The sequence below is a fragment of the Archocentrus centrarchus genome, unplaced genomic scaffold (genome assembly GCF_007364275.1).
Source record: "Archocentrus centrarchus isolate MPI-CPG fArcCen1 unplaced genomic scaffold, fArcCen1 scaffold_40_ctg1, whole genome shotgun sequence".
NCBI classification, from domain to species: Eukaryota; Metazoa; Chordata; class Actinopteri; order Cichliformes; family Cichlidae; genus Archocentrus; species Archocentrus centrarchus.
Window position 1 is genome coordinate 2724561 of NW_022060266.1, and position 22188 is coordinate 2746748.

Genomic DNA, 22188 nt, shown 5'->3' on the forward strand with positions numbered 1-22188 from the left:
GTAGTTGTAAAACAGCTAACTGATCATCTGCAGAGGAACGGTTTATTTGAAGAGTTTCAGTCAGGTTTCAGAATTCATCACAGTACAGAAACAGCATTAGTGAAGGTTACCAATGATCTTCTTACAGCCTCTGACAGTGGACTCATCTCTGTTCTTGTCCTGTTGGACCTCAGTGCAGCTTTGATACTGTTGACCATAATATTTTATTACAGAGATTAAAGCATGCCATAGATATTAAAGGTACTGCACTGCAGTGGTTTGAATCATATTTATCTAATAGACTCCAAGTTCTTCACACACTAACCAGTTCCATTTACACTAAACACACTTGCCTTAGGCAGTATTATTAGAAAGCATTGCATCAATTTTCATTGTTATGCAGATGATATGCTTTGATGTGTCTGTAACATTGTTCAAAATGATTGGTTTGGGTCAGTGATGGTCTGGAGAGGTACATCCATGGAGGGATACACAGACCTCTACAGGCTAGGCAGTGGCACCCTGACTGCCATTAGGTACTGGGGCAATAATAATAAAAATACAGATTATTTATAGGTGCCTTTCAAAACCTTCAAGGTCAACTTACATTAGTACAGCAATTTAAAAACATATACACAATTAAATGAGAATATAATAAACAAATCAAACCACAAAACAGAATTACAACAAATTGATTAAGATAACAATAAACTAAGAGCATGTTATTAATTATTTTATTTGTTATTTTTTTATTTAATTTTATTTTGTTTCTTCCTGCTCTCGGTGGAGACGGACGCATTTTTCTCTTCCCCCCGGCCTTCCCTATCTACCCCTGCTTTTTGCTGCTTCACTGCTTAGAGCATCCCTTCACACATCCCTGAACTGGAATTTAAATTATGGATCTGGTCAGTTGGTCTCTCAACACTATTGATGATCAAATTGTCATCACGAGGAGATTGGGAGAAGGGGAACCCTCTTTCCTCTGGCCCACCTGCATACCCAGCTGGCTATGTTATGGATTCCCATGGGGATGGAAGATAACGCTCCTGGCTGCACTGTGTGGACGTGGCATATACATTGATACCAGGATTTTTCCTGAATTGGACCTGGGGATACCTGGTTTCCGGGCAGCTGTTTGGGCCCTAGTAAGGCTGCCTATGAGGGATGCAGAAACAGTACGAACTCAATCAGACTCAGTAGAGCTCAGAGAGTGGATTACATCTGGAGGAGTGTTGGAGTCTCTGTTCTGTGTGGCGGAGTAGAACCAAATTTGGATGACTGGATTTCTGAGAGGTCACCAGAAAACTGTAAGTCTGTCAGCAAATAGTTATGACGGCCTGAACCAAAACAATTGCAGTATTTGGAATTTGGCTCCCAGACGGCCTTGGATGCTGTCTGTCTAAATCATCTCCTGGAGATGTTTGTAAACAGATGCTCTTCCCCCCCGCCCTGTGACCTGTATGAACTGGTATCCTGGCAACCAAGGCTGACTGTACCATCTTATCATGAACATCATCATGACCTGCTGGTCTGGAAGCTGTGTGTCCATCACAGCATCCTGCTCGTCTCCGCTGGCAGCCCCTCCCCTACCCACCCTAGTGCTCTCCAGGCTTTAAATGTGCTGCTGCTTTGCTGAGGTGTTTTTTTGGAACCTCATAAGGTGTTCATAATGAACACAGTACCAGATGATTTTTTTGAACCTACCTATCCCAGTGTATCTCTTTCTGTTTTCCTGCTAAAGGTAGCGCCGGTAAAACGGCTGCATGATGTCAGACACCTGTCCCCCCTGTTTGTGTTTGTCTGTGTTTGTATTTCTTGGATGGGTGTTCTGTTCACTGTAATTTCCCCATTGTGGGACTAATAAAGGTATTCGTATTCGTATAATGAAGGCTATGCAAGTCTCAGCAGATGGGTTTAAGACATTATTTCAAAATACAAAGTTAGTTTGTGTTCCGGAGATCTGGTGGAAGTGCATTCCAATTTCTTGGAACAGAGCACGCACACAAGTCAGTCATACAAACTACTGAGTACCATTCTCAGTTGCTGCAATGAAATTTCGGCAGAGTGGAATAGCTTGCCGCATCATTTTTTTCAATCTGATTTTTGCGGTGTCTTCAGGGTGAATTCAGTCATCTATCTATCTATCTATCTATCTATCTATCTATCTATCTATCTATCTATCTATCTATCTATCTATCTATCTATCTATCTACTTTTTGATCCCTGTTTTGATTCCACTTTTTCTTTGAGGATGTAATGAGACAAATTTCCCTATGGATTAATAAAGTGTTTTTGATTCAGATTGGGCTTGATATTATTACATTTATTTATTCATCATTTGTCGAGAAAAAATTTGCAGGAAAAATCCCTTGTTGGTCAGTAGAAAAACATTCATGAAGGGGAATTATGTCAGAGATCCTCATTAGTACAGAAGCTGATGAGCTGGAGGTTTCCTGTGAGTTGGCAACATCCTGTTATCATATATGCTATGGGTGGACCTGAAATCAGGTTTTAGTTTTTGACATTTAAAGGTCACTGATGAAAATAATTAATAAAGAAATAACATGGGAAAATGTCAATCCCAGCAATTGCCCCACTCTCTATTAGGCCCACATTTTTTTCCAAAATATTTTTATTGAATTTTTCATTGATTTAGGCAAAACAAGAAGGAGAAAAAAGAAAAGTATAATAATAATAATAATAATAATAAAATTGAAATTAACTTAAAAATATAAGTAAAAAGAAATAAATAAAACACAATAAGGTGCCTTTCACAAAGCCTTAAGCATAGTACAACCTGTCACAGATCTTCACATAATAATAACAGTACAACAAGAAATCAAAATACATTGTGTGTACATAAAGAAAATTGTTCATATTTAGAAACTACAGTGTCCACTTCCTTCAGTGCTTTTCAGATGGCTATCGGAATCAAAGAAATCCCATATGGGACTCTTTCTTGGCAGAGACTGCTGCCATTACTTTGCGGACAGCGTGATGAGCATGTGCGCGCACACACCCACACACACAGTGAGGTGCCGTTCGGCGCTCCCAGCTAAAACTGCCAGAGCAACAAAAAATGATTTCATATCAATACACAAGGCATGTAAGTAAACTTACAAACACAAAAATGAAGGTAATTTTATCTACAATTTCAGTTCATTTTAGTTAATTTTATAAACATACAATGCAGATTCAGTTAGTTATTATTTTTTCCTTTCAATTATAGTTTTTATTTATTTCAGTTAACGAAAATGCTATTTCACTTTTAGATTGTGTTATTTTGTTCATTTTTGTTAACGATAATAACCTTGAAGTGAACTGAATTATTTTAGATACATTTCTACTAGTTTTTACTTCAGCTGAGGGGTGTTTGTAGAGTACTGTGATCCATTTCAACAAATTATTTCCACATTCCAGTTTTTCCAGTACCTGGCAAAGATACAGCCATCCAACCCTATCAAATGCCTTTTCAGCATCCAGTGATAGAAGAGCTGAATCCGATACACCTTTGTTATAATGAATTATATTCAATACTCTCCTCACATTGTGAAAACCTTGCCTCCCCTTAAAAAAATCCATTTTGATCTTGATCAATTATATTTGGTAAAATCTTTTGTAAATGCCATGCTAACACCATCCATCCATCCATCCATCCATTTGCTTCCGCTAATCCTGTTCAGGGTTGCCCCCCCCCATCCCATAGGGCAAGAGGCAGGGTACACCCCAAATAGGTCGTCAACACAGAGAGACAAACAACTTTTCACACTCACATTCACACCTATGGGCAATTTAGAGTAGCCAATCAACCTAACCCCAATAACTGCATGTCTTTGGAATGTGGGAGGAAACCAGAGCATCTGGAGGGAACCCATGCAAGCACGGGGAGAACATGCAAACTCCATACAGAGAGAGGGAGAGACCTGGACCAAGGTGGAATCAAACCCAGACCTTCCAGATGTTGTTCTAACTGTGGGGTAGTAGGGCTAACCACTGCGCCACCATGCTGCCCCATGCTAACACCTTAGAGATTATTTTCAGATCTGAATATAACAAACTAATCTGTTTGATTAGTTTGTGGCTTATATGGTTCTTCATATTCATCCTTAAAAACATAATTCATTTCTTCCAGGTCTAGCAAAATTTGTCCATTTGATAAAATAGGTGTGATTGGTAATTTTGATTCTAGTTGTTTTATCTGCAATGCTTGCAATTTACAAGCCTTGTTACCCTGTTTGTAAAATGTTTAAGCTCCACAAGATTCTGGAAGCAGAATATTTATCATATTCTGCTCTATAAATCAACAATTCCTTTTGTAGTTGTGGATTGTTGTCTTTAGCTTGGAGTACTTTTATTTTATTCTCTAATTGTCATGGTGCTGGGCCTTATGCCCAGCATTTTGTGTTTAGTTCTGTTTTCACTGGGTTTTGTTATTTTCTAGTTTTGTTTTGATCTTCCTTATTCATCTTAGTTCGGGCCTTATCAGTTGTGGTTTTCCAGTTCCCTCTGTTCCTGTCTCCCCTGTGTCTGTTTTTCTGTATTTTTCCCTGTTCCTTGGTCCATGTTTAATATTCCTCTGTGCCAGCCCCCTGTGTTAAGTCTGCGTGTTCCTCGTTTGGTGTTTCCTGTTTTATTTTGACAAGCTTACGTTCCCTGTGTGTTGTGTGGAGTTTTGCTTCCTGTGTTTCATTAGTATGATTTTGTCCACCTGTTCTCCCCAGCTGTTTCCTGTTTTCCCTTGTCACTCCCAGTGTATTTATTGTCTGCATTTCCCTCTGTTCCTTGTCGCATCCTCCCTCATTAAGGTGTGGTTTTGTTCCTGTTCTGCCATCTGACCATCTTCAGTTTACCTAGTTTGTGTATCTTTGGATCATATTTGTAAATAAAGCCTTCACCTACATTCAGTCCTGTTCTGGAGTTCTGCTTTTGGGTCCACCCTGTTTGCCACACCGCTCACACATGACACTAATTTTAACTAAAGTTCTTGAGTCTTTTTAGATTACAACCTGTCTAACTAATCTAATTATATGTATATATCTAAGGAAGGCCTTAAATTCTTCCCAATTTGTACATGTTGTTGATTGTGTAGTATTAATTTTAAAAGAATCCATCAATTTGTTTTCCTAAGTATTTCACCAAGTCTTCATCTTGTAACCATTTATGCTGAAACTGCCATCTCAGAGGTTCTCTTTATCGCTCATTATCTCTATAGACCAAAGAATTTATGTCGTGTGACTGATTGATCCCGGTCGATCTGTCCATACTTGTGTCTAATGTGCCCCCCCCCGAAAGGATGAAAATCAGATCTTTATAGAAATTACGGTTGTCTTCAAGAGTTGTGTAATTTAATGGGTGGGTTACTGAGCAGGTATACATATGTATGTACCTAGTTATTTGATCTGTTATTTACTTATTTTTATTTATTTTTTAAGACACTAGATAGACTGCTTACATAATTTCGTTGTCACATCGCTGCACAATAAAAATAAGGATATTCTGTTCTATTCTCTTCTATTCTATTCTATTGTTAATAATGTTTTTAAATTGAAGTAGGACATATTCATGCATTAGTATCAGCCCCTCTGTATTGGGGCGTAAATAGTGGCGTAAATGCGTTAACCATCCACAGCCTCCTCACCCTAAAGATGTCATCATCAAGAAGATGAGTTTCTTGCAGAAACACAATTTTGGAGTCCATTTCCTTTAATCTAGCCATGGCCTGTTTGACTTTTTAGAGGTGTTGTAGACCCCTGCAGTTCCATGAAATAAAATTAAAGCTTACCCTCTGAGGCATATGTTAACATAACAATTAGGTTGCTCTGTATTATCAGAGTATATAGGTACAGCAGGGCAGCACGGTGGCACAGTGGTTAGCACTGTTGCCTCACAGATAGAATACCATCTGGAAGGCCTGGGTTCGATTCCACCTTGGCCCAGGCCTCTCCCTCTCTCTGTGTGGAGTTTGCATGTTCTCCCCGTGCTTGCGTGGGTTTCCTCCGGGTACTCCGGTTTCCTCCCACATTCCAAAGACATGCACTTACTGGGGTTAGGTTGATTGGCTAATCTAAATTGCCCATAGGTATGAATGTGAGTGTGAAAGGTTGTTCGTCTCTCTGTGTTGGCCCTGTGACAGGCTGGCGACCTGTTCAGGGTGTACCCTGCCTCTCGCCCTCTGACAGCTGGGATAGGCTCCAGCCCCCCCGCGACCCTGACCAGGATTAGCGGAAGCGAATGGATGGATGGATGGATAGGTACAGCAGAACTGGATGTTAGAACAGCTAACCCACAGAAAAAAAACACTTCCTTTCTTCTAAGTCCCTTTCCCATATTGGGGAAGTCCCACCTAACCACATGCCATTTCATTAGCCATCATCCTTGTCCTGAGCCATCTTGGATTTTCTTGGGCAACATACTTGCCTCGTGGGTGTTTTGAATGCAAGTGTTTTGTTTTCATAACTCACTAGAAGCGTCATGGGGTGAGTCATTCCATGCCCAATGCCCAGTTAGCACAGCACCTCAGCTGATGCACCCCCATGGCCAAGGCAGGATAGAGGTGAACCTGCTGGTCTTTGTAGCAGATGTCCTTTTTATCCTGCATAGTTCGAATGACATAGTTTGAGCTTTTTCAAAGACAACAGAGGACCGTAGCGTCTCATTCGTCAGTACCTCAGGTATCCATTTCTCAAAAAAAGCGCACACATCCAGTCCTTCAGATCCCTCTGGAAAATTCACAAGCCTTAAGTTGTTTAAGCGATACCTTGTTTCAAGTCCACTGTTTTGTTTTTAGACTGCAAAATGCTCACTTTAGCTTTTTCAGTTGCCACCTCTCCTCCACTGTGGCAGTATGCTCCTCCACCAATGACATATGTTCATTACAATCTCCCATCTCCTTTTTCCCATCTCTCGTTTCCATTTCTGTGCTTTAGTTGAGTTTGGCATTATACCTTAATCCATACGCATCATTAATTCTTCGGTACAATTTGATTCCAAATTAAAGCACATATACCATCTTCAACTGTGGTATCAGTAACTTTAAGGAATATAACAGCATCCTAGAGTCTTTTAAAAATGCAGCTGTGTACCTTTGAACCTGCGCAGAAAATCTTTATTTAGACACAACTAAATTAGAAATAAAAGCTCTGCTTACCTATTATTAGTGCACTTTTTCCATACTCAAACACCGAGGGGGAATGTAGGTCACTCACTGGCAATGGGCAGTTATGTTGTGTCATAAAGTGGAGAATTTATTTAGAGAATAAAATTCAACTTCAAAACTATTGCTTAATAGTAATTTAATTAAAAAGACCACTGCAGATTCAGCTTCAAATTGCAGATAAAGTTTAAAGAAATAGTTGCCTCAAGGTACTTTATATTGTAAGTTAAAGACCTGATAATAATAGAGTAAATCCCCAAAATCAGATGCCCCCCCCATGAGCGAGCACTTGGCACTAACATTTCTCCTACTGTAAACTAGGTTTGTGTAAGCCAGGATAAATCAAGTGTTGATTAGTTCTCAAATCATTTGCTAACAGGAACTTAGAAGAGAGAGACATAATGTTTAATAATCTACATGTAACTGTTTTACTCTATGGTGCAGTTGAAGAAGTTATGTTTTTGTTGTCAATTTCTATGCTTAAGTTTAGTGATGGTATAATGAGGCCCTGTGAATGTGCTGAATCTTTCCAGCCAACTGCTTCACCACAAGCCTGTTTGACAGCTCATTTAGGAGTACTGACATTTGATGTACAGCATTCCTGCTGTTGTGTTACATGTTGGCTGGCAGACCTTTTAGCATAATTATGCAATTATTATGCCAAAGTCTACAAAGCCTGCATTTGAGGTACTGCAAAGTCTATCCTGATCATAGTATATCGAAGTATAAATAGATCAGTTGTGGTACATGTACCACTGGTGGTGCATGGACTCACTCTAGTGGTGCATGGGAAGTTTGTTTTTTTTTAGATTAAATAATTATGTTTTAAAAATATATATTTAAAAAATCCTGAACAATGAGATCACTGAAATTTGGTGGTCTAGGAGCAGAAAGTTTCTACAGGGATGTGATTTTTAGGAGGATGACGGGAGGAGAAAAGCTGCAGTTAGGCATGTAAGACTGCAACTCTGAACCTGGTCCCAACTCTGAATAGTCACATCTTAAGCGGTTTAATCAATTTGTCCAGATTTCTAGAAATGAAACCTGCTGCATCCAAAGTGGGATTTCTCCTAATAAGACCCGGTTTTCCCCAATTATCCATCAAGCCCACGTAATTTTTCAACACTACTCAGACAGCCAGCAATTTAAGGAAATCATGTGAAAGATGATCAAGAACGGTTGCTGGTTTCTCTAGCTTCACATTTCTCAAAAGAGAGTTGCCACTAACGCAGGTGAATGAGTTACTTCCTTTTTCACCTACACACCTTTCTGTGTGCCATGTGCTTGTGTATGTATAAAAGATGGCGCTGAAAGAGTGGTTCAGCAGACGCTTGCTCAAACCTGAGATGATACAACCACCTACATCTTCCAGGAAAATAATCTTTTATAACCTTTTTTACAACAGCCTGATCATGTGAGCCTGGTCCTCGATAATTTTTTGAACTTATTGCAAATTCTGCCAGAGAAGACAGGCATAAAAAGCAAACAAACAAACAAAAAAGAAATCAAGATGTAAATATGTGCCGTGTTGCAGTCCAATTAAACATCTGATCTACTGAGTGATAAATGTTGGTAGACAGACCTACTACACTGCCATAGCCCTCTAGAAGTTTTGAGCCCTGTAATTTGGTCTCACATAGCACTCATACAAATCAATTGCAGTTCTAAATTATAAATGACTGCATAATTCAAACATCTTCTTGTTTGTCCTGAAAACGGCAGCATGTGGACCCTCCAACATTTATATTGTTGAAAACAATGTAATCATCTTTCTTATTTGCCATTTATTGCAATTGTAATTCAGATTTCACTGTGTCATGAGTGCTATGCGGCATTTTTATTTTGCAGGGTTACTGTGCGGGTGTGTCTGCTGCCTCCATATCATGCCATTAGACAGGCTACAGAGGTGCCTACTGTAATTTTCCCTCTACCTCACTCTGTTTGCACTCCTCAACACTCAGCAGCAGAAAATTGCAGTTGGAACATGATGATGTGATGTGACTACTAATACCTCACAGTTTCCCTGAACCAGGACTGCCTTCTGTTTGTCTGAGAATGCCTGAAATGGACAATCACTCCCCACTTAAATCTTCTACCAACTGCAAACTCTACTCATGTTTAAACTGAGCCTAAGCACTGTGATATCAATATGTTTCTGAGACTTTAATTTTGAACTGTTAGGTTGATTATGCCACATGAAAAGGATGTTTTAAAACATTTGCTGATGTCAAAGATCACAACAAATGAGAATGATTTGAGAGAATGCTTTTCTTTTTTATATCTTTATTGTGCTCAGGTAACAGCATGATGAATTACAGATCACACACAAATATATTTACACTCACAGCCATTTTAGGACATACAACATGCTAGTACTGGGCTGGACCCGCTATTGTCTGTCTTAATGCTTTGTAGCATAGATTGAACAAGGTGGGGAAACATTCCTCAGTAACATGAAGGCATCACACAGTTCCTGCATGTTTGTTGGTTGCACATCCATGATGTGAATCTTCTGTTCCTCTATCCCCAAGCTGAATTCATCATGCATGCTCAGGGTATCTTTTTTTTTTTTTTTTTTAAAGCCTGTCATGTCTGGTAGATCTTGCAAGCAGAACTGTGATCTGAATGTGTTGTTGTGCCAAACATATTTGCTATTTCAAGATGAGCTCTATAGGTTCTCAATAGGCTCTTCTTGTTGATGTTTTAACCCTTTATTTTATTTATCTGAGTTATTTTTTCACATACAATGTAACAGCCAGAGCTGACAGGCTGAAGAAAAGGAAAATAAAGAAAAGAAAAAGGGAGAGAGAAAGGGAGCAAAAAAAGGAGAGGAAAAAAAAAAAAAAAGGGGAAGAGCACAAGTCTATTAATCAGATAGTTCATCACTTTAACATAAAAAAATACTATCAATACTTGCAACTTGTAGGGTATCTTTCTGTTATCTGATTTCACGTACCCTAACATCGGCAATCAGGATAAGCAGTCGCATGAAGAGTGGTATCAACACGTTAATTTGACTCCTGGGTTTTTACTATTTCAATCACAATTATGGACAAATGTACGAGCAGCAGAAGAGTAGAGTTTAGAAAGAAAGCTAAAACAATGATATTAGAAGAATATGAAGAAATTAAATGTCTAATATTGACTGTAATATCATACACTATATTGCCTAAAGTATCTGCTTGTCTGCCTTGACACATATATGAACCTGAGCAACATCCCATTCTTAATCCATATGATGTTGAATCACCCTTTGCATCTGTAACACCTTATCTCTTCTGGGAAGGCTTTCCACAAGGTTTAGGAGTGTGTTTAAGGGAATTTTTGATGAGTCTTCCAGAAATGCATTTGTAAGGTCAGACATTGATGTCTTACATGGTCGAGGCAGGCCTGACTCACAGTCTCCATTCTAATTCATCCCAAAGATGGTCTGTCAGGCTGAGGTGAGGACTTTGTGTAGGCCTGTCAAGTTCTTCCACACAAACTCATTCATCCATATCTTTATGGATGTTGCTTTGTGCACTGGTGTGTAGTCATGTTAAAACAGAAAATGGCCATACCCAAATCGTTCCCACAAAGTTGGGAGCGGGAGCATAAAATTGTCCAAAATGTCTTGGTATGCTGAATCATTAAGAGTTCCTTTTATTGGAACAAAGGGGCTGAGCCCAACTCCTGAAAAACGACCCCACACCATGATCCCCTCTACACCAAACTTTACACTTGGCACAATGCAGTCTAATTCTATTCTCTGGCAACCGCCATCAGATTGCAAGACAGAGTTCATGATTCGTGACAGTACCAGAGAACATGTCTTCACTGATCTAGAGTCCAGTGACAGCACGTTTTACACCACTGCATCCAACATTTTGCATTGCCCTGACTTGGATGCAGCTCCTAGGCCATGGAATCCTGTTCCACAAAGCACTCTAGACACTGTTCTTGAGCTAATCTTAAGGCCACGTGTAGTTTGGACGTCTGTGGTGACTGACTTTGCACACTGGGACAAAAACAAAACAAACTCACAACAGCAACAGAGTCAAAAAACAACCATTCCAGGGGTTGCTCAAGCCACAGTGACAGGACAGAACAAAAAACAAAAAAATAAATAAAACACAGGGGGACAGGACAAAAGGCAGCAGCATAGGGACAGGACAAATAGTCCAAAACAAAACAAACAGACAAAAAATGTAGAAGAGGCACAACAATACGTAGGACTTTTTTTTTTTTTTTGCCAGGGGGGGTGTCTGCCACAGAAGTAAAACAGTCCAGGAGGCAGCCTAGGTACAGCACAAAAAACAAAAAAAAAAGACAACATAAAAAACCCCCAAAATAAACACAGTGGCTAGAACAAAAAGCGACAGCATAAGCTGGAAAAAGAAATCCAAAGCTGGGCATCAGAACAAGGCACAACAGAGGTGAAACAGTCCGCGGGGGCTCCTGGGCTTAAGGACCAAACAGCAAAGTCCAAGCAGTTCAGAGGGACATCCAATGGTGGCGGCGAGACAAGACAGCAGGCCAGTTGCAATTCAAGCGGCGGCAGCATGACGAGACAAGGGGCCGGCCACAATCCCAACAGCAGCGAATCCCAGGAGGCTTGGCAGGTGGCCAAAGAAGGACACAATGGAACACCTTGGAAATAGGAGCCTCAGGATGCTCAGAGTGAGCAGACCCCTCTGGATGTGGCACTGGATGACGCTCGGACTGAGCACGACACTCGGGCTCCGGCCGTGATTCTGGACGAGGCTCAGACCAAGCGGGACCTTCATGCTCCGGACGTGACACTGGACACTTGGACTGAATGGGACCCTCAGGACGCCTGGACTCAGTATGCGCAGGCTGAAGTGCAACCACACAGCCATCTCCATGGACAGGTGGGGCTACTCTGGGGATTGCTTGTATGATTTTGGTGGCGATGTGAAGGCAGACGAGGTGCAGGTGCAGGTTTCTGCGGCACAGAAGGCTGTGGTGCATGCTGCTGCAGCGCTGAAGGCTGTGGTGCAGGCTATTACACTGAAGAGTCTGGTGCGGACTCTGGCAGAGGTGGAAGTGAAGGCACAGATGCTGGAGACTCAGAAGCTACAGTGCCTTGCGAAAGTATTCGGCCCCCTTGAACTTTACAACCTTTTGCCACATTTCAGGCTTCAAACATAAAGATATATAATTTTGATTTTTTGTGAAGAATCAACAACAAGTGGGACACAATCGTGAAGTGGAATGAAATTTATTGGATGTGTCAAACTTTTTTAACAAATAAAAACTGAAAAGTGGGGCGTGCAATATTATTCGGCCCCTTTACTTTCAGTGCAGCAAACTCACTCCAGAAGTTCAGTGAGGATCTCTGAATGATCCAATGTTGTCCCAAATGACTGATGATGATAAATAGAATCCACCTGTGTGTAATCAAGTCTCCGTATAAATGCACCTGCTCTGTGATAGTCTCAGGGTTCTGTTCAAAGTGCAGAGAGCATCATGAAGACCAAGGAACACACCAGGCAGGTCTGAGATACTGTTGTGGGGAAGTTCAAAGCCGGATTTGGATACAAAAAGATTTCCCAAGCTTTAAACATCTCAAGGAGCACTGTGCAAGCAATCACATTGAAATGGAAGGAGTATCAGACCATTGCAAATCTACCAAGACCCGGCCGTCCCTCTAAACTTTCATCTCAAACAAGGAGAAGACTGATCAGAGATGCAGCCAAGAGGTCCATGATCACTCTGGATGAACTGCAGAGATCTACAGCTGAGGTGGGAGAGTCTGTCCATAGGACAACAATCAGTCATACACTGCACAAATCTGGCCTTTATGGAAGAGTGGCAAGAAGAAAGCCATTTCTCAAAGATATCCATAAAAAGTCTCGTTTGAAGTTTGCCACAAGCCACCTGGGAGACACACCAAACATGTGAAAGAAGGTGCTCTGGTCAGATGAAACCAAAATCCAACTGTTTGGCCACGATGCAAAATGATATGTTTGGCGTAAAAGCAACACAGCTCATCACCCTGAGCACACCATCCCCACTGTCAAACATGGTGGTGGCAGCATCATGGTTTGGGCCTGCTTTTCGTCAGCAGGGACAGGGAAGATGGTCAAAATTGATGGGAAGATAGATGGGGCCAAATACAGGACCATTCTGGAAGAAAACCTGTTGGAGTCTGCAAGAGACCTGAGACTGGGACGGTGATTTATCTTCCAACAAGACAATGATCCAAAACATAAAGCCAAATCTACAATGGAATGATTCACAAATAAACGTATCCAGGTGTTGGAACGGCCAAGTCAAAGTCCAGACCTGAATCCAATCGAGAATCTGTGGAAAGAGCTGAAGACTGCTGTTCACAAACGCTCTCCATCCAACCTCACTGAGCTCCAGCTGTTTTGCAAGGAAGAATGGGCAAGAATTTCAGTCTCTCGATGTGCAAAACTGATAGAGACATACCCCAAGAGACTTGCAGCTGTAATTGCAGCAAAAGGTGGCACTACAAAGTATTAATGCAAGGGGGCCGAATAATATGGCACGCCCCACTTTTCAGTTTTTTATTTGTTAAAAAAGTTTGACAAATCCAATAAATTTCATTCCACTTCACGATTGTGTCCCACTTGTTGTTGATTCTTCACAAAAAATTAAAATTTTATATCTTTATGTTTGAAGCCTGAAATGTGGCAAAAGGTTGAAAAGTTCAAGGGGGCCAAATACTTTTGCAAGGCACTGTACAAGCTCTGGCAACTGAAGAGGAGCTGCTGTAGCTGACGTGGACTGTGGCTCTGGAGCCTCTGTGTCTGACACTGAAAATTGTGGCTATGGGGCAGCTGATGCTGAAGACTGTGGCTGTGGAACCACTGCAGCTGAAGCTCAAGACCTACCAGGGCAAGACGAGTGCCCCGATATTGTGGCTCACACTCTGGAGCAAGCCACGGCTTCCACCTCACCAGTTCCTGCTGGCAACCTTGCACGGCTTGCTGCCATCCATGCAGGCCTGAGTCTGTGAGGTCCGTGTGATGTTCGCGTCATTCTCTCATGGTGTTGCTGATGCAGAACTCAACAGAAAAAAATGAACTGAAAGGTTGCTTATTTGTTAAATGACTGAAAATAATGAACACGGCTATACTGGACTGGAAGGGTGCCAGGACTAAATACAGAAACGACAGGGCATAGGCTGGGAAATGTCAACAGTCTCTGAGGTGGGCAGTTGGCATGGGCAGCAGTCAGAAAAGGTGGATGAAGGTGCAATGTGGTGAATCCCTTATTAACCCATGCAGGGAGTCAAAAAGCCAAGGGAAAGGGATAACTACAGGTGCTGGTCGTAAAATTAGAATATCATGAAAAAGTTGATTTATTTCAGTAATTCCATTCAAAAAGTGAAATGTTCAATTCAATTCAATTCAATTCAATTCAATTTTATTTATATAGCGCCAAATCACAACAAACTGTCGCCTCAAGGCGACAGTTTGTGTAAATGTGTATATTATATTCATTCATTACACACAGACTGATATATTTCAAATGTTTATTTATTTTAATTTTGATGATTATAACTGACAACTAATGAAAACCCCAAATTCAGGATGTCAGAAAATTATAATATTGTGGAAAAGGTTCAATATTGAAGACACCTGGTGCCACACTAATCAGCTAATTAACTCAAACACCTGCAAAGGCCTTTAAATGGTCTCTCAGTCTAGTTCTGTAGGCTACACAATCATGGGGAAGACTGCTGACTTGACAGTTGTCCAAAAGAAGACCTTTCACACCTCGCACAAGGAAGGCAAGACACAAAAGGTCATTGCTAAAGAGGCTGGTAGTTCACAGAGCTCTGTGTCCAAGCACATTAATGAATGAATGAATGAATGAATGAATGAATGAATTAAAGAAACAAACATTTGAAATATATCAGTCTGTGTGTAATGAATGAATATAATATACAAGTTACACTTTTTGAATAGAATTACTGAAATAAATCAACTTTTTCAGGATATTCTAATTTATGACCAGCACCTGCACTCTTTGATGTCTGTCTGCCATGACTTCCTTTTATTCCTCACATGAGTCAGTTAGCCACTCACGTCACTCACATCAGCTGAATGAATATCCTTCTTTACCTCAGGGGGGAATAGTTCATAGAGTCCAATAGAGTCCAAGACAAAAGAATATGAAACATTTTCTGAGAACACAGCTTTTGAAACCACTGTCTTCTCACCAGTTTGTCTGTCTGTATCTGGAAGTCCCACAGGATCTTTGCTCGGTTATTCTCAACCATCCATTTTGACCTTGGGACTTCCAGGTCATACTCAGCACAGATGTTCCTGTATACTATGCCAGCATTGAGTCATAGGCTTTCTTGTAATCAATCCAGGCGGTACACAGGTCAGTCAGTCTAGTCTTACAGTCTGGAGTGACTGGTCTATCTACCAGTAGCTAGTGTTTTGCTTCCAGGGTGTCGCACTGGTGTGGAACGTCACAACAGGAAGAGACAATAAAGACCAGTTCTTCCATCCATTGTCACCGGCAGTGATGTCAGTAATGCGTTACTCTAATCTGACTACTTTTTAAGATAAGATAAGATAATAAGATAAGATAGTGTTTATTTGTCACATGCACAGTTATACACAGTACAATGCACAGTGAAATGTATTTTGTACCTGCAACCTTATATACACACATATAAATAAGAAGAATAAAAATAGAAAAAAGTAATTCACACTATACACTATACTCTATATACTATACACTATACACACTTTTTAAATTAAAATATTTACACTGTGCAATAATGGTCCAGTTAGGGCTCAGAGTTGAGCAGACGGATGGCTTGTGGGTAAAAACTCTTCTTCAACCTTTCAGTCTTAGCCCTCAGGCAGCGGTAACGCCGGCCTGATGGGAGCAGGGAGAAGAGAGAGTGTCCAGGGTGGCTGGGCTGTTTTAGGATCTTCATGGCCCTCAGCCTGCACTGCTTGGTGTAAATGTCCTGCAGGTTGGGGAGGGTGGTTCTGATGGTCCGTTCAGCTGAACGAACCACCCTTTTTAGGGCCATGAAGTCCTGCTTGGTGCAGTTTCCCATCCAGGTGGTGATGCTCCCACGCATGATGCTCTCGATGGTGCAGGTGTAAAAGTTCCTGAGCACCTTGAGTGGGAGCTTGAAGTCTCTCAGCCGCCTGAGGAGGTAGAGACGCTGTCTGGCCTTCTTCACAGTGATGTTTATGTGATGAGTCCAGGACAGGTCCTGTGAGATGGTCACTCCCAGGTATTTGAAGGTGTCCACTCTTTCCACCTCAGCACCACTGATGACAAGTGGATGGTAGTCCCTCTGCTGCTTCCTGCTGAAGTCCACGATCAGTTCCTTTGTTTTGCTGACGTTGAGCAGGAGGTGGTTCTCCTGGCACCAGTTCTCCAGGCGGGAGACCTCTCTCCTGTAGGCTGTCTCCTCATTGTGAGAGATTAGTCCCACAACAGCAGTGTCGTCAGCAAACTTGATGATGACGTTGGACTCTGACGTGGCCTCGCAGTCATGGGTGTACAGTGAGTACAGCAGAGGGCTGAGCACACAGCCTTGGGGGGATCCAGTGTTGAGGGTGAGGGAGGATGAGGTGAGGTGACCCACTCGTACCACCTGTGGTCTGCTGGTCAGGAAGCTGTGAACCCACCTGCACAGGGATGGGCCCAGGCCCAGGTCCAGCAGCTTAGAGACCAGCCTGGAGGGAACTATGGTGTTGAATGCTGAGCTGTAATCTACAAACAGCACTCTCACATAGTTCCCCTTACCAGTGTCTATGTGTGAAAGGGTCTTGTGGAGGAGGAAGGATATGGCGTCAGCTGTGGATCTGTCTGGCCGGTATGCAAACTGTAGTGGGTCGAGGGTGGTGGGCAGTGAGGAGGTGATGAATGTCTTGATGAGTCTCTCAAAACACTTCATCACCACAGAGGTGAGTGCTATGGGCCTGAAGTCATTGGGGCTGCTGGGGTGTGGTTTCTTTGGGACAGGGACTATGATGGACTTTTTAAAGCAGGTGGGAATCACACACAGTTTCAGTGAGAGGTTGAATATCAGTGTAAACACAGGTGCCAGCTGGTCAGCGCAGGTCTTAAGGACACGTCCACTAATACCGTCTGGTCCAGCCGCTTTCCTGGTGTTTACACGTCTAAACGCCCTCCTCACGTCGCGCTCCGTCACAGTGAGTGTCTCCGCCCCTCCGGCCGGGAGCGCAGCGGGCTGTCGGCTTCCCGACTCAAAGCGCGCAAAGAAGATGTTGAGTTCATCAGCCAGAGAAGCGTCGGCACTCACCGGGTGTGTGTGTGGTGCTTTGTAGTCCGTGATGGTGCGTAGTCCCTGCCACAGTCCCCTGGGGTCAGACTGTTGTAGTTGCTGTTCCAGTCTGCGGCCGTAGCGATGTTTTGCCTCTTTCACCGCTCTGCGGACGTTGTATGATGCAACCTTGTAGTCCTCCATGTTCCCAGAGGCGAGGCCGGAGTTGTAGGCAACGGTGCGGGACCTCAGGGCGTCGCGGACAGATTTATCCACCCACGGCTTCTGGTTGGGAAAAGTCCTGATGGTCCTCCTAAGTGAAGTGTCTTCAACAACTTTCCCAATAAATCCCACAACAGTTTCCGTAAACTCCTCGATGTCTCCGCCCGCGCTGCTGCGAAACATGTCCCAGTCGGTTGAATCCAACGCACCCTGCAGAGCGGCCTCTGTTTGATCAGACCACCGTGTCACTTCTCTCACAGCAGGGGGTTCCTGCCTGAGCCGTTGTTTGTATTTCGGCATGAGAAGTACAGAGGTGTGGTCAGACTTCCCAAAAGGCGGAAGAGGCTTTGCTTTGTAGCCATCTTTGAATGGAGAATAGCAGTGGTCTAGGGTCCTCTCTCCTCTGGTGGGGCAGTCGATGTGTTGAATCAACTCCGGTATCACCTTTTTCAAGTTTGCACTGTTAAAGTCCCCGGCTACGATGAGAGCCGCATCACGCTGGTTAGCCTGATAGGTGGAAATAGCCTCATGTAGCTCGGATAGTGCAGTGTTTGTGTCCGCCTGAGGTGGAATATAGACGGCGCTGAAGATGACCGACGTAAACTCGCGGGGCAGGTAGTGGGGACGGCATTTCAGGGTTAGGAGCTCCAGGTTAGGTGAACATGATTGTTTCAGAAGGACAACATTCCTACTGTCACACCAGTTGTTATTAATCATTAGGCACACACCTCCTTCTCTTGATTTTCCAGACTCACTCGTTCTGTCCGTGCGATGAACACTGAAGAACTCCGACGGCTGTACAGCGTGGTCCGGTATGAGGGGAGTCAGCCATGTCTCCGTGAGACAGATGATGTTGCAGTCCCTTATGTCCCTCTGAAACTGTATCCTGGCCCTGAGTTCGTCCAGCTTGTTATCCAGTGACTGGACATTAGCCAACAGGATGCTCGGCAGTGGCGTTTGGTGCGCTCTGCGCCTCAGCCTCTCTCTTACGCCGGCTCTTTTCCCTCGGGGCCTTGTCCGTGACCTGGGTCCTTTGTTTGAGCTGGCCCACTGGAAACGCAGTATCTCCCGAGGCCAAGTCGGGTCGGGAGAAAAAGGTGTCAGAATACAGCCAGAGTGCTGTATTCTGATATTAAAAAGAGTCTGTCTGTCATACGTGATATGACACAGAGCAGGCGGAATTATAAAGTCCAAAATTAGAGCTAAACCTAATATATACAAACAAAGCGTAGGAGCAGGTACGACGGCTGCTGACCTCACCGGCGCCATCTTGCATCTTGCGCCATCTTCTCGGTAACGAGTAATCTAACACGTTACTATTTGCAGTCCAGTAATCAGATTAAAGTTACTTATCCAAGTCACTGTCCCTTACTATTTTTGTCATTTTCCTCCGTACAAAGATATATTTTTGCTTTCTTCTTGCGTCTCGGGGAGTGACGTCTGGCAGATGCGACAGTTAGTCCCGTCAAGTTGTAGTAAGAGAGTGGGAAAGGTTTAAAGGAGTGTGGGAAGGGTTTATAAAGCCCTAAAATATATATAAATAATAAAATAAATATGACACCACAACTTCACAGATTTTCACCTATCGCGCGTGGGGGGTAACTCCTGTAATAGGTGAGGGATCACTGTACAGCACACAGGAGGAAATGACACAGATGCAGAGGGAGAACTAAACTAAACACTATAACTAAGAACATGATTAAACATTCTTAAACTGAAATAAAAGACAAGAAACTGAAGCAAGGACTGACAAAAGGAAAAAAATAAACTTCAGTAGTCCATTAATAGAAAACCATTGGGTCAGAGACCCAGGACCATGACAGATGGCACTACAGTACACCCCAAGATTGTGTTCCAGTGGGTGGTCAGAGTCAAAGGTACTGGTTCGTGTGTCTGTGCACTTCCTGTGGGGTGGCTGTGGCTCAGGAGGTAGAGCAGATCACCTAGTAATTGGAACATTGGCAGTTCAATTCCTGACAGCTCTGGGCTGTGTACCGAAGTATCCCTGGGCAAGATACTGAATCCCAAGTTGCTCTCCAATGCAATCTTCGGAGTATGAATGCATGTGAACTAGTCCATTTACCACTTAGACTTCAGTGGTAAGGCTTCAGTCTTCCTCAATAAGCACTGCACAGTAGTGTTGTAGTCAAGACCACCTAACCCGAGACCGAGACAAGACCAAGACTTTTAGGGTCCAAGACCAGTCAAGACCAAGACCGAGGGAGGGCGAGACCGAGACAAGACCAAGACCAGTGCCTGACGCTACATGACCCAATAAAATGTGAAACATGATCAAAATCACTTCTCAAATTGATCTGAAAGATCCACATTCCTATAAAATCATCCTGATATTAAACACAGGGCCATTATCACCGATACAAATACTTTTTAATAATTATGAAGAATTTCCATGAAGTTTAACTGGTTTGACATTTTTTTCCTTTGGATCATTAATTAGTTAAAACCCAGGATAGAATTGGGCAAAGTTTATATGTAAGTAGAAAATACTTTATCAAAATAAAAGTTATTGTTCTGAAACAATAGAACATTAACAAAACAATTTTCCCCATATATTGATGTCTGGAATTTTTTTTTCTCATAAATTAAGCGTACAAAATCATCACCCAAGAACAAATTCAAACATTTTTTCCAGGTAGATCGTTCAGAAAGTATAATTAAAAAAATTAATAAAAAATGTCCCTTCATTCATTAATTTTCTACAAATTTAAATTTAAATTTGATTTAAATGTTTCATAACAAAATCCTTTTTTTTTCCCAAATAAAATGTTATGTGTCACATGCCAGTATAACAAAACACTGTGGGGAGGGGAGGAGCAAAGTGCTCTGTGCTGTGACAGGAGCGACACTTAGACAGTCAGCTCACATCTTTGATGAAACCGCAGCACTGCATACAGGAGAGAAACTGAAGCCAAAGTATCAATCTCATTACACTGATATTGATCAATACCAATACCAACGTTGGCATCCATATTATCAATATTAGGATTGATCTGCCCACCACTAGCTCAATGTACTAATGGCGGAGAAACAACTTACTTACTTCTCTGCCGTTACCATTGGTGGTGGCCATGGTAACTTCAGGGTTCTAGCAAGAAATATTTCTCACCCCAGCGCTAACGCTAATGCTAATTAGTAAGTTAATGCTAACCGCTAAATGCCGCTCCCACTTGTTAACTGAGTGATGGGGCCTAAGATGTAACCAGAAAGCAGTAATCAGTTTTTTGGACGTGTAGTTACATTTCTCGAGGTGCATGTCAGGTTTGGTTCAGAGAGGATTTTCAGTTATACACAAAGGGCGAATGCAGAACTCTAAATCAGACTTTATCGATAGAATGATAATTTTTGCATATAATCCAGAAAAGTTACATTTATATGTCAAGCATTTAATGTGTCCCAGAGTGCCGTTTCCTTCCACTGTGTTTGCAGAAATCACATAAAAAACATACACAACAAAAACATAATCCAGATTCCTCAGCTGCTAAAAGCATTTCCTACATTTGAATATCAGCCACCATGTTGTGAGCATAAACTATCACGTTTTTAATGCAACAATAGGAAGTGACATCATCTTGCTGGGAACTGTAGTTATTTTACTCTTGAAGGCTGTCATAGCTCTACTGGTGCTGAAAGCTAATGTTTGACTATGGCTTTCTGAATACAAGTAGGGCTGCAACTATCAATTATTTTAGTAATCAAGTATTCAATTGATTACTCCGTCAATTAATCAAGTAATTGGATAAGAAATAATTTTTTATTTTAACAATTCATCAGCATATTTTAACTTCCGTACTGCAGATGTTTCTCTGTGTGAAACAAACAGGGTGGATGGAGCAGCTACAAAGTTCTCTGTTCTTCATGTTGCTGATCAGGTGGTTGATAAAAACATTTTGACGGATCCCCTCTGTACTGAAGGGGGTGGGGTAGGGGGGCACCGAACGATTGCTAGTGCTAATGGCAGCCCCCCTTTCGCCAGTACACTGTGGTTATAGGGCTGTTCTGGTGGCTACAGCTGACGTAAAGAAAAAATAACAGCTGACATCCTCTGCACAACACGCGTGCACATTCAAACATGCGCACTCACAGCACAGAGAAGAGAAGTAGGGGCGTGAAAAAACATCTCAGCGATCCACTCGTGTTAAAGGGTCTTTTTTGATTTTTTTTTTTGTTCTTTTCCAAATGACAGAAATCTGTTACAGCGATGAAGAACTAATGTGGAGGAAATGCTTCGCTTACACGGAGACACCTGAGCTGCAGAGTTGAAACGAAACATCAAAGCAACAAATTTGTGTCGACGATTTTTAATAATCAAATTTCATTACTCCAAGAATTGTTGCAGCCCTAAAACTTGCATTAAATTTTTAGTTTGTGTATCAAATACATGAAGGTTGGTATTTACCTTTCATGCTGGGATTTTTTTGTTTAATCGGAAGCCTGAAATTTTCCTTTGATCTTCATTTTCCCTCTTACTTCTCTTCGTGTTCATGCCGGTTGTTATTTCGATTTATGCAGCACACGCGTGACCATAGTGAGATCAAACGTGCACATTGTGAATGAAACTGTCTGTGCTCTGTGGTAG